Below are 11,184 nucleotides of genomic sequence, written 5' to 3'. Positions count from 1 at the left end.
AACTATACAACAATATCCCTGATGAATATAGATGTAAAAATTCTCAATAAAATACTAGTTTACTAAATTCAGCAGCCCATTAAAAGGATCATCTACCATGATCAAGTGGGACTTATGTAGCTGATGCAAGGATGGTCCAACATATGCAAATCAATCAATGTGATACATCACACTAAAAAAATGGAATAATAAAACCCATATGATCATCAAAGTAGGCAGAAAAAGCACCTGACAAAATTCAATATTTGTTCATTATAAAAACTCAACATATTAGGTATAGAGAGAACATAACTCAACACCACTAATACATTTTTCATTTCAGTTATATAACTTTTCAACTCCAGAATTTTTATTTGGTTCCTTATTAGACTTTCATTCTCTTTATCAATAGTCTCTATTTAGTGAGACATTGTTCTAATACATTTTTTTTGAGTTATTTGAACATATTTAAAATAGCTTATTTTAATTATTTGCCTAATGAGTCCAAAGTTCTTCCTCAGGGACAATTTCTATTAAACACTTTTTTCTTTGTATAGATCATACTTGGTCTTTTTGGTATTTTTGTTTTTTGCTTTTTCTTTTTTTTTTTTCTGCATGAGTCATAATTTTTTTGTCAAAAAAATGGCCTTTTAACTAATACAATGTGGCAACTCTGGAAATCAGATTTTCTCTCTTCTCTAGGGTTTGTTGTTATAGTTGTTGTGTTTTTTTGTTGTTGTTGTTTTAACTGGCTTTCCTCAACTAACTTCTTTGATATACATGGCCATTGAAGTCTCTGCATGGCTAACTTAATGGTCAGCTAATTATTGGATAGAGATTTCCTTAAATGCCTGGAACTAATTTGTTTTCCAGCTGTTGCCAAGGATCTCAGTGTATATGTTGGAGGGAGCCATCAACACTTAGGCAGGCAGTTTTCAGTTCTGCCTTAGTTTTCATGTTCAGCTTGTGAAAAGCCTCAAAGTCAGCCAAAGTGAGAGATTAAGGCATTTTAATGTCTTTCTGCTCAAATAAAGAATACAGCATAAATAAATGAAACATAAACAAAATCAATAGTGGAAATCAACAAAACCAAAAGGTTGTTCCTTGAAAAGTTCAAGAAAATTGGCAAACCTTTACCTCAAGTGACTAAGAAAAAGAGAAAACTCAAATTACTAAAATTAGGAATAAAAGAGGGGACATTAATACCAATTTTACAGAAATAAAAAGAATTATAAGGGAATACTATGAAAAAATGTATGCCAAAAAATTAGATGACCTAGATGAAATGGACAAATTTCCATGAAGACACAAAGTACTGAAAATGGCTCAAAAAAAATAGAAAATCCTAATAGACATGTAAAGAGATTGAATTAATAATCTAAAGTCTTATTACAAAGAAAAGCCTGGAATGATATGACTTCCTTAGTGAATTCTACCAAAAGTTTAAAGAAAAATTAACCTCAGTCCTTCAAAAACTCTTCCAAAAAATGGAAGGGGACCCCCCTCAACTCATTTTATGAGGCCAATACTACTATGACACAAAACCTAGATAAAGACATCACAAGAAAATACAAATACAGATGAATTTCTCTTATGAAAATAAACACAAAAATTCTCATCAAAATACTAGCAAGCAGGGCGCCTGGGTGGCTCAGTCGTTAAGCGTCTGCCTTTGGCTCAGGTCATGATCCTGGGGTCCTGGGATCGAGTCCCACATCGGGCTCCCTGCTCGGCAGGAAGCCTGCCTCTCCCTCTCCCACTCCCCCTGCTTGTGTTCCTGCTCTAGCTCTAGCTATCTCTCTCTCTGTCAAATAAATAAATAAAATCTTTAAAAAAAATACTAGCAAGCAAAATCTAGCAGCTTATAAAAAGGTTTAGACATCATGACAAAAGTGGAATTTATTCTAGAAACAAGGGGTTAGTTTAACATACAAAAATCAGTCAATGCAATATACTATATAATAAAGGACAAAAGCTATCAAATGATCATCTCAATAGACACAGAAAAAAAACTGACAAAATCCAATACTCTTTCATGAAAAAAATATTCAATGAATTAGGAATAGAAAGAGACTTTCTCAACATGATATAAAGGGTGTCTAGCAAAAACCCAGCTAACATCATACTCAATGGCCTGCCAAGGAAACAGTTAAAACATCTAGTACATAGAGTGGTGAGAACTGGGACTAAGAAAAGGTTGGAGCCATAAGATATAAGGCTTTGAATGCCAGGTTGAGAAAATTAGCCTTGATTTCGTAGACAATAGTGACTTCACGAGAGGCATAGCCTGAGCAGTTGGGTGATTTCTAAAGAACATTCTGGTGGCTTCAGCTGAGAGAGGAGGCATGGAGTTCAGTGGAGGCTAGGGATGAAGGCCTGATCTGGGACCATGGCAGCTGAGATGGGTAGGAGGGGATGGTTCAAGAGATATTAAAGAGATAGAATCAATAGAATTCGGCAACTGATTAGATGTAGATTCTGAGCAAGAGTAAAGAGTCAATGACAACTCCATTTAGGAGCCTGGCTGGCTGGTAATGCCATTAACTAAAAGGTTGAATTCTTCTGGCTTCAGGAAATGGAAAAAGGCAGTATAGCATCCTCTGCATATCAATCTCTTGAGACATGAATACTATTATTCTTTTGACAGGCAAATTTATTTTCTCACGGCAAAATTCCTTCCACCTTTCCTCATTGATTTTATTTCCAACTGTTACAATCATTTTCTTTTGCTCTCTTCTGGACATGTTCTAATTTCTGTCACTTTCAGAATGCAAGATACAGAGTGGTGAGGGCGGAGTTGTTGGGTTTGGTCAGCAAACCCCAAGGTGGTGAATGAAAAGATTACTCCAGACACCTTAGTAGGAGAAAGGAGAGGGTGTGGGGACCAGATGCTCTAGTGGAGAAAGGTCCAGAGCCAAGCTCTGCCTCCACTTTTATTGTGAACGTTATCAATTCATCAAAGGAATGAGAAAAACAAAAAGGAGTGTGAAGTTTTAATAATCAGGACAGTAACATAGAGGGTATACTGTGATTAGAACAAGCTATGCTTGTGACTCAAGTGCAGGCAGGGAGTACGTGACCACCAAAGATAAATGTTTCTCCTAAGCATCTACTCCCCAGATGAGTGCACTGAGCTGCAACAAGGATCCAGCTGTTTTCAACCCAGAAACTGCAAAGGAGGCCCAGTTTTCCAGACATGTCTTCGTTGCTTTTCAATTAGTCTCACCCAGGGAGGCATATATTTATTAAATCTTATCTAGCCAGGCATTATGAATTCCCACAGGATTGGAGAGAAAGAGAGCCAGAGTGAAGGAAAGAGAAAGTATGCTCAGACAGTGAGGCCACAGCATAAGGATATGGCCTGAACTTTAACCTTTAACTGAGAGAAGACAATAAGATGAAAGACCTGTGGCTATCTTACCCCATCTATACTATGGTTCTCATGTCAGAGTTTTATCTGTTTTGATAAGGAATCAGAGGCAATAAAGTGGTTTTGGAGCCTTTAGGGTTAAGACAAGGACCTAGTAGTTTTGGGGCCTAACTCTATCTCAGTCTTATATCATCTAAGGGGATTTGGGAAATCCTTTTCCATTCCAGGTACTCTTTCCTGCTACAGATAACATTCCATTAGGTTCAACCTTATGAAATTGTTAATACTTGGCTATTTTGACTGGCACAAATAGCAATATCACATGGTTCAACTTAGTACTTTTATCTATTATAATCATGTGTTTGCTTACTTAACACGTTTCCATAGCATGTATGCATGTGCATGCACACACACACATGCACACACACACACACATACACACCCCGCTGGTAGATTGGCAGCTCCTTTACGGCTGAAACAGTTCTGAATATCTGAGAAAGAAAAGGCAGATTTGCAGTGTTTGCTGATTTTCCATGGTGGGAATTACTCTCACCATTGCCAGTTTTGTCTACCAATGTGATGTCACTGAATGTGGAGTTGAAAAGAGATGTGCACAACTGGCTCTTGAAAGCTGGTACAAGCTGGCTCTAGCAAACGCTGGCTCTAGCAAACCACTGCTTATCTCTACTTCCCCTACAGCACTAAATGCAGAATCTCAGACTAGCATGAGGGCGGTAATTCTTTGTCAATTTGAAGGTACAACCTACTTCTGAAGAGTCCAAGCTGCACAGAGAATGGCAGTAATAATGGCAACCATTTTGCCACCTACCTTTACAGTTTTCCAAATATTTTTATATCCATTTCACAGAAGTGATACAGGGCAGAAATTCATATTCTTACCTGATGGATGAAGAAGCTAAGGCTGAGAATTGAGGGGAATGCCCAAGGTCACACAGTCATCAGCAGGCCAAAAACCAGAAAGGCAGGTCTCTGATATAACTCCCAGGAGGGCAGGCAGACACCCTGGACTGGACTACTGCTGGACTCTACTCGCTGAAGCTCAGGTCCACTTTGAGCTATAGAGAAAATACTCCCTGATTCTTGAGCCAGGGGATGGAAGACTACAGACCATTTCTATCAGCCGGCCACAATTACTCTGAATTATTGTTGCTGCCATGACCATAACCAGATAAGGAGGAAGCCACATGAAGCCATCTGTACTCTGTATGGTCCTCTGCCAAGGCCAGGAACATGCTCAGCCTTGGTATTAAGAAAGAAAGAGAGAGAGAGAGAAAGAGAAAGAGAGAGAAAGGCCAACAGAGAGAAAGAGATCAAAAGATTGAGAGATTGAGAGAGAGAAACTGAGATTGATGAGCTGGGAGGATTAAAAGAGTGAATTCCTTTAAGTATGGCAATTTTTAAAAATCCTAAAACACATACACACATCAAAAATAAAACTCTAAAGTCACTGTGTCTAATAGCTGGGTTGTCACAGTGTAGAGTCTTGCTGTTGGCAAATAAAAATGGCTTTTGACAGGGACTTGGCGGACAACCAGTGCTAAAGCATTTGAGTAATACTACCACCTTGCATTTCTATAGCCTTTTACGATTTTTAAAAAGTACTCTCACATCTAGTATTTACTGAATTTTCTAGTAGGAAAAATGAAGATGGTCTCCATTGGAGCACAGGATTGGTGGGAGGGAGGCTGAGTAGGTATTACTGGTCCCAATTAGCGGGTGAGCAAATATGCTCAGGGCTGGGGACAGACCAATCCAGGTTATAAAAACTTGCCTGTTACACATTGGCTGCTCCCAGCACAGGCCTGCCCCAAGCCATTTTTTCAACTTCCAGGTGAGTAGAGTTCCTTTTCAGCCTAGCCTACCACTAAGCCTTGCCCCAGAAATGACATTATAAATACCCTAAAAATGCTTGGCTTTAAGGCTGGGCTACCCTGAAAGCATCCCTCAAGGTGGGGACCCTGAGGAAAGAATTTGATGAGTCCTCTTTTTGCAACTTGTAGGCAGATAAATCTCACTTACCAACACAAAAAGTTGCTGGAAACTCATAAAAGCCCAGCCAGACACCAAGGATGAGCCACTGTTATCTCTTTTCCACTCATTTGTTTGATCCCACTGTTCCTCACTTTCCTCGTCACTTTGCACCTGGGCTTCTCATAGCACTTTAGGCTCCTTACTTAGATGATGGTTTTACTCCTGATTATGCATCTCAGACCTTAACCTGCTTGTCCAGGTACAGACTGATACAGGTATCCTGTTTCCAGATGTTTCCAATTTCTGATAAAAGAAACACTTGCCACCCATTCTCTTTGAAGTCTCCATTCCCACTTCTTCCTGGGGTGAAACATTGGACCGCAAGCCTGGATGCTGACAGCTTTGGCTCTCCTGGAATTCTTGTGTGCAGCCACTAACAGGCAATCACATAGCTCAGTGAGAAAATCATGACGGGGCTTCCCCAGTTGCTGAGGTCCTCTACACAGGGATACCAGGTTGACTGGATTTTCTCCCACTACAGGGTCCACACCTACTAAGAATCCAAAGTGAGGCTGCCTATGTGCCAGGGATACTATCAAGGCACAATGACAGCTAAGATTGTCCATCATCTGCATGGGCCAGACACTGGACAGAGAGGCTTTATACATATCATTGCTAATTCCCACAAGGTACAAATTACTTTTTCCCATTTTACAGATGAAGATACTGAAGCTTAGAACATCTCACTTATCCAAGGTCACATAGCTGGTAGGTCTGGAGCTAAGAATAGGACCCAGATCTGTTTGACTTCAAAACTCATAATACCACTCAGCCTCTAACAGATTTCCAAGAGTAATGACAAAGGGCCTGTTAATTTGTCCAAAGTGTTCATACTTGGCAAGTTAAAATGAATGGAATTACCTGATCTATGGTGATAACTTTTTAATCTCTGTTAAAGATTTTATTCCTAAAATATTGTCAGTGTTAAGAGAATATTAGAGGACATCAAGGAAGGCAATGGCTCCACACCCCTCTGCCCAGGTTAGGCCACCCTTGAGTGATTGTGTCTTGTTCTGGGACCCACACTTGAAGAGGGCCACAAACACTGGAGTGTGACCAGGAGGGAGTGAGAAGGCTGGGGAGGGGGCTGAGACCCAGAACACAGAGGAAAGTTGGAAGGACCTGGAACTGTTTAGCCTGGAATGAGTGGACTTCGGGTGACATAAGACAGGTCATGTCATTCTCCACTCCCATCTAACTCAGGATAAGAGCCAAAGTCTTTATGATAGTCTACAAGGCCCTTTCCCATCTCCCCAACCCCAACATTACCTCTGTGACCTCATCTCCCATGATATTCTCCTGACTAATTCCATTTTATCCACACTGGACTCCTGGCTGCTCCTGGTATACGTTATCTGCTCTTGCCTCAGGACTTTATTATCTCCTCTCTCAAATGTGACCCGTTCAGTGAGTCCTCTCTTGACCACTTTATTTTAAATTGCAACCTCCTGTCTCTCCCCCTCTATTTCTCTCTAGTGTACCTATCACCATCTGACATACTATATGTTTTGTTTATTTATTTGGTTTTTTGTCTGCCCACCCTCCTGCAAAATGGCTATGCCTCACTTTCTTGCTCACTGATGCACACTCAGCACCTAGAACAGAACCTGGAATATAGTAGATACTCAGTGTTTGCTGAACCAAAGAACACCATCTTTGCCTTCAGATCTGGAAGGGTTGTTATAGGACAGAGAGTAGAGAGCAGAAATGATCCATGTGGTTTCAAGGAACTAAGATAGGTCAATAGCAGCTTAAAGAACATCTTAGTGGATGATTACATAAAAAAGAATGAAACTGGACCACTTTTTAACACCATACATAAAAATAAACTCAAAATGGATTAAATACCTAAATGTGAGACCTGAAACCACAAAAATCCTAGAAGAGAGCATAGGCAGTAATTTCTAACACTGGCCATAGCAACCTTTCTCTAGATATATCTCTTAAGGCAAGGGAAACAAAAGCAAAACTAAACTATTGGGACTGTGTCAAAATAATAAAGAAAAAAACTTTTGCACAGAGAAAGAAACCATCAACAAAACAAAAGGCAATCAGTATACTGAATGGGAGAGGATATTTACAAATGATATATCCAATAAGGGGTTAATATCCCCAAAATATAAAGAACTTTCACAACTCAACACCAGAAAACAAGCAATCCAATTAAAAAATGGGCAGAAGAATGAATAGACTTTTTTTTTCCCCAAAGAAGACATACAGATGGCTAACAGACACATGAAAAGATGTTCGACATCACTCATCATCAGGGAATTGCAAACAAAACCACAATGAGATATCACCTCACACCTGTCATAATGGCTTAAATCAACAACACAAGAAATAACAAGTGTTGGAGAGGATATAGAGAAAAAGGAGCTCTTGTGCACTGTTGGTGGGAATATAAATTGGTACAGCCACTGTGGAAACAGTATAGAGGTTCCTCAAAAATTAAAAAAAGAGAAATCATATGATCCAGTAATTGTAGTACTAGATATTTAGCAAAAGAAAATTAAAACTCTAATTTGAGAAGTTTTATGCACCTCCATGTTTATTGCAGTATTATTTACAATAGCCAAGATAAGGAAGTAACTTATATGTCACTGATAGATAAATGGATAAAGATGCATTGTATATATATACAATGGGATATTATGCAACCACAAAAAAAGGATGAGTTCTTGCCATTTGTGACAACGTGGATGGACCTAGAGGGTATTATGTTAAGTGAAATAAGTCAGACTAAGACAAATACCATACAATTTTACTTATATGTGGAATCTAAAAAAAACAAAAACAAATTAGTTAAAAAACAAAAAACAGAATCAGACCAGTAAATATACAGAACAAACTGATGGCTGCAAGAGGGAAAATGGGTAGGAGAATGGGTAAAATGGGTGAAGAGGAGTGGGAGATAAGGCTTCCAGTTTGGAATAAATGAGGCATGGGAATAAAAGTTATAGCATAGGGAATATAGTCAATGATATTGTGATAGTGTTGTATGGCAACAAATGGTAGTTACACTTGTGGCGAGCATAGCATAACATATAAAGATGTTGAATTGCTATGTTTATACCTGAAACTAACATTGTGGGTCAACTATAATCAAATAAAGAAAAATTAATTCAAAAAAGAAGGCACATCTTGGGCATTAAAACTACCAGGAATCTATGCCCGTGGAGGTGAGTAGGAAAAGGACAGATGGTGTAGGAAGAATTTAAGCATCAAAAGCGGAAGGTTAAGAAAAGGACTGCAGCTTGAGATTCTGTTCTCCAGCCTCCTCATTTACAGATGAATAAACTGAGGCTCTGAGAAATCACCCAAATTTCCATCAGTTGCAGGCAGAGCAGGGACTAATATCATGGTGTCCTGCATTTTAGGACAGTGATTTTTTTTTTCAATAAGGCTGTATTTTTGTGGCAGGGTGATTTCTAGAAATATTCACATTTGTTTGTGTTTGTTGTCCTTCTAGGTCCTTCCCCATTCCCCTGCTTCTTGGAGGTAACCAAGCCCTTGACAGACCTCTTGCAAGAGGGATTTCACAGTGCAGAAAGCAGAAGCAGCCTGAAGTGACCAAATCTATCATTCTCTTATAAAAGCCTGAAAATCCCATTTATTACATACTGTCATAAAGGAAAAGGAAGAGGCACTGGAAAGCCCAAAGAGAAAAAAAATAAGAGAGATCCTTATCTCTCCCAGCCCCACCTAGAAAGGAAGAGTTCCTGAGTCTGGGGCAGTAGGAACTGAAGCACTGCTTGAGGGCAGATCCTTAAGGATGGGGAGGAGACGGCTCTAAGATACCTAGAGGGAGGTAGAATTTAAGTCCCTAGGCTCTCAGCTTTCCCTCTCCCACTGCTGGCATGGAAAATGAGGGTGTTAGTGGTGACTGGAATAGGTTAGAGATTAGTTGCCCTTGCCCTAATTTCTGTGTACCATAGTGTCCCCTGAATTCCAGTGCCCCCCTTGAAGGGGGCCCCCAGTCATGACTGACATGGAATTTTTGCTTCTGTGTTAGGATGGGGGGCTTGAAGTCAGAATTTAGTTACAAAACAAAACAAAAAAGGACTATTTATTACATACCCACATCTGAATTTGTGGACAGAGATAGATGCCCATTCCATTTTTGTTTTCTTGAAGAACATAACATTAATTTTAATCATAGCATTTGTGGCCAGGCAGAGCATCCACTTCCTGTTAAGCACAGGAGCTCTGGGAAAACCTCATCAGATGCTCTATGTCCTGGGAGAACAATGTGGAAAATATGCTCAGGCATCCAGAGAAAGTGGAAAAGCAGGAAAGAAACTGAAGGAGCCGAGGAAAGCAGCCTTCAAGAGCCCATCAGACAGCAGTTATTCTCCCAGAGAATGAGACTGTTTCCCACTGTGGCTATTAAGTGATTTACAATTAAGTACCTCTTCATGAGGCGGTGCTCCAGTTGATGGTCTGAGTGGTGGGAGGCCTGTTCTCCAGGCATATAAGTGCTCATGTTTATTGACTCACTCTGCTATTCATCATGTTTCCCAGGCCACTTATTAGCAGGATTAAGTGGGCCTACCTGGCTGGGAACAATTCCCAGAGATCCAAGGCTGGGGGTGGAAGTGGGGGAAGGAAGTCCTTCCCTGGGCTGACAAGGGCCTCTGATCTGGGCTTGGGGCTGGGAGAGTGGGCTGGGCCCAGTGGAATAAGGAGGCGGCCACAGTTCCTTTTTAGTTTTAGGATGCTCTCATTTTGGGCCTGCTGCTGGGGTCATTGCTGGGATTTACTGTTAGCATCCCTAATGTGCAACTAACCAGAAGCTTCACTACTAGTATGATAGAAAAATGCAGGAGATTTGGAGTCCACTTATCTGTCTGTGTGAACTTTGGCAAGGGTCTTAACCTTTCTGAGGCTCGGTTTTCTCATCTTAAAATGTACATAACAACGTTAACCTCGTAGAGTTAAGGTAAGGATTACACAAGATAATGTGGTTAAAGTGTCTAGTGCCTGCACATATCAATGATATTTTTCATTCAGGGCTTGAGGAATTATTAGCAGTACTCTTTCTCTTCCACCACATCTTCCACCCCTACCTGCCCACTCTCTTTCTCACTTTGACTTACAGTCAATGTTCTGTATTACCATGAGCAAGTCGTTTCACTTTTCCATGGCTCCTTTCCCACCTCTGTAAAGTGGGGATAAGATCATCTGCTCTACCCACCTGCTTCAGAGGCCTTTTAAAAGATAGTGGAGATGGAAGGAGGTTGCAGACTAGAGAGTGCTACCCTCACGTCACTTGCTTTTATTGGCCAGGTAGGGATCCCAGAAGCCATGCAGCCCAGCTAAAGTGTAGGAATTATCCAGAGAAAGAACATGGTTGGTAAGGCCCAGAGCCCAGTGAGGGTGGGGGCAGTGGGGAGCTAGCAGCTTACCCACAGCATCCTCCAAAAGATCTGTACAAAGGTATCTTATCTGTCGTGTTTACTTCTGCTCTAAACAGACACTGGGAACAAAGGCAGCCTGTTCACCAGGCACAACCCCAGTCCTTAAGCAGACCAGAGAACAGGACTGGAGCTAACCAAAGTGGTTTCCTTGGTGATCTAAGGAAAGTCTTAGGAGGTTCCCTCTACTAACATCCCCTTCCAGTATTGCAAAGGACTCCCCAGAGGGTCACAGTGAAGGCAGCCATCAGTCACAGCAGAATAGGAAGAGCTCTTACCACTCATCTTATCCAGCAGGTACAATGCACCAGTCATGTGGGATCCACACCACAGAAAAGAACTCCACCCCAGGCCAACTGAGTCAGAAAG

The sequence above is a fragment of the Mirounga leonina genome, unplaced genomic scaffold (assembly GCF_011800145.1).
Source record: "Mirounga leonina isolate KUSES-001 unplaced genomic scaffold, KU_Mleo_1.0 Mir_101097, whole genome shotgun sequence".
NCBI lineage: Eukaryota > Metazoa > Chordata > Mammalia > Carnivora > Phocidae > Mirounga > Mirounga leonina.
Note: the sequence above shows the minus strand (reverse complement) of the source record.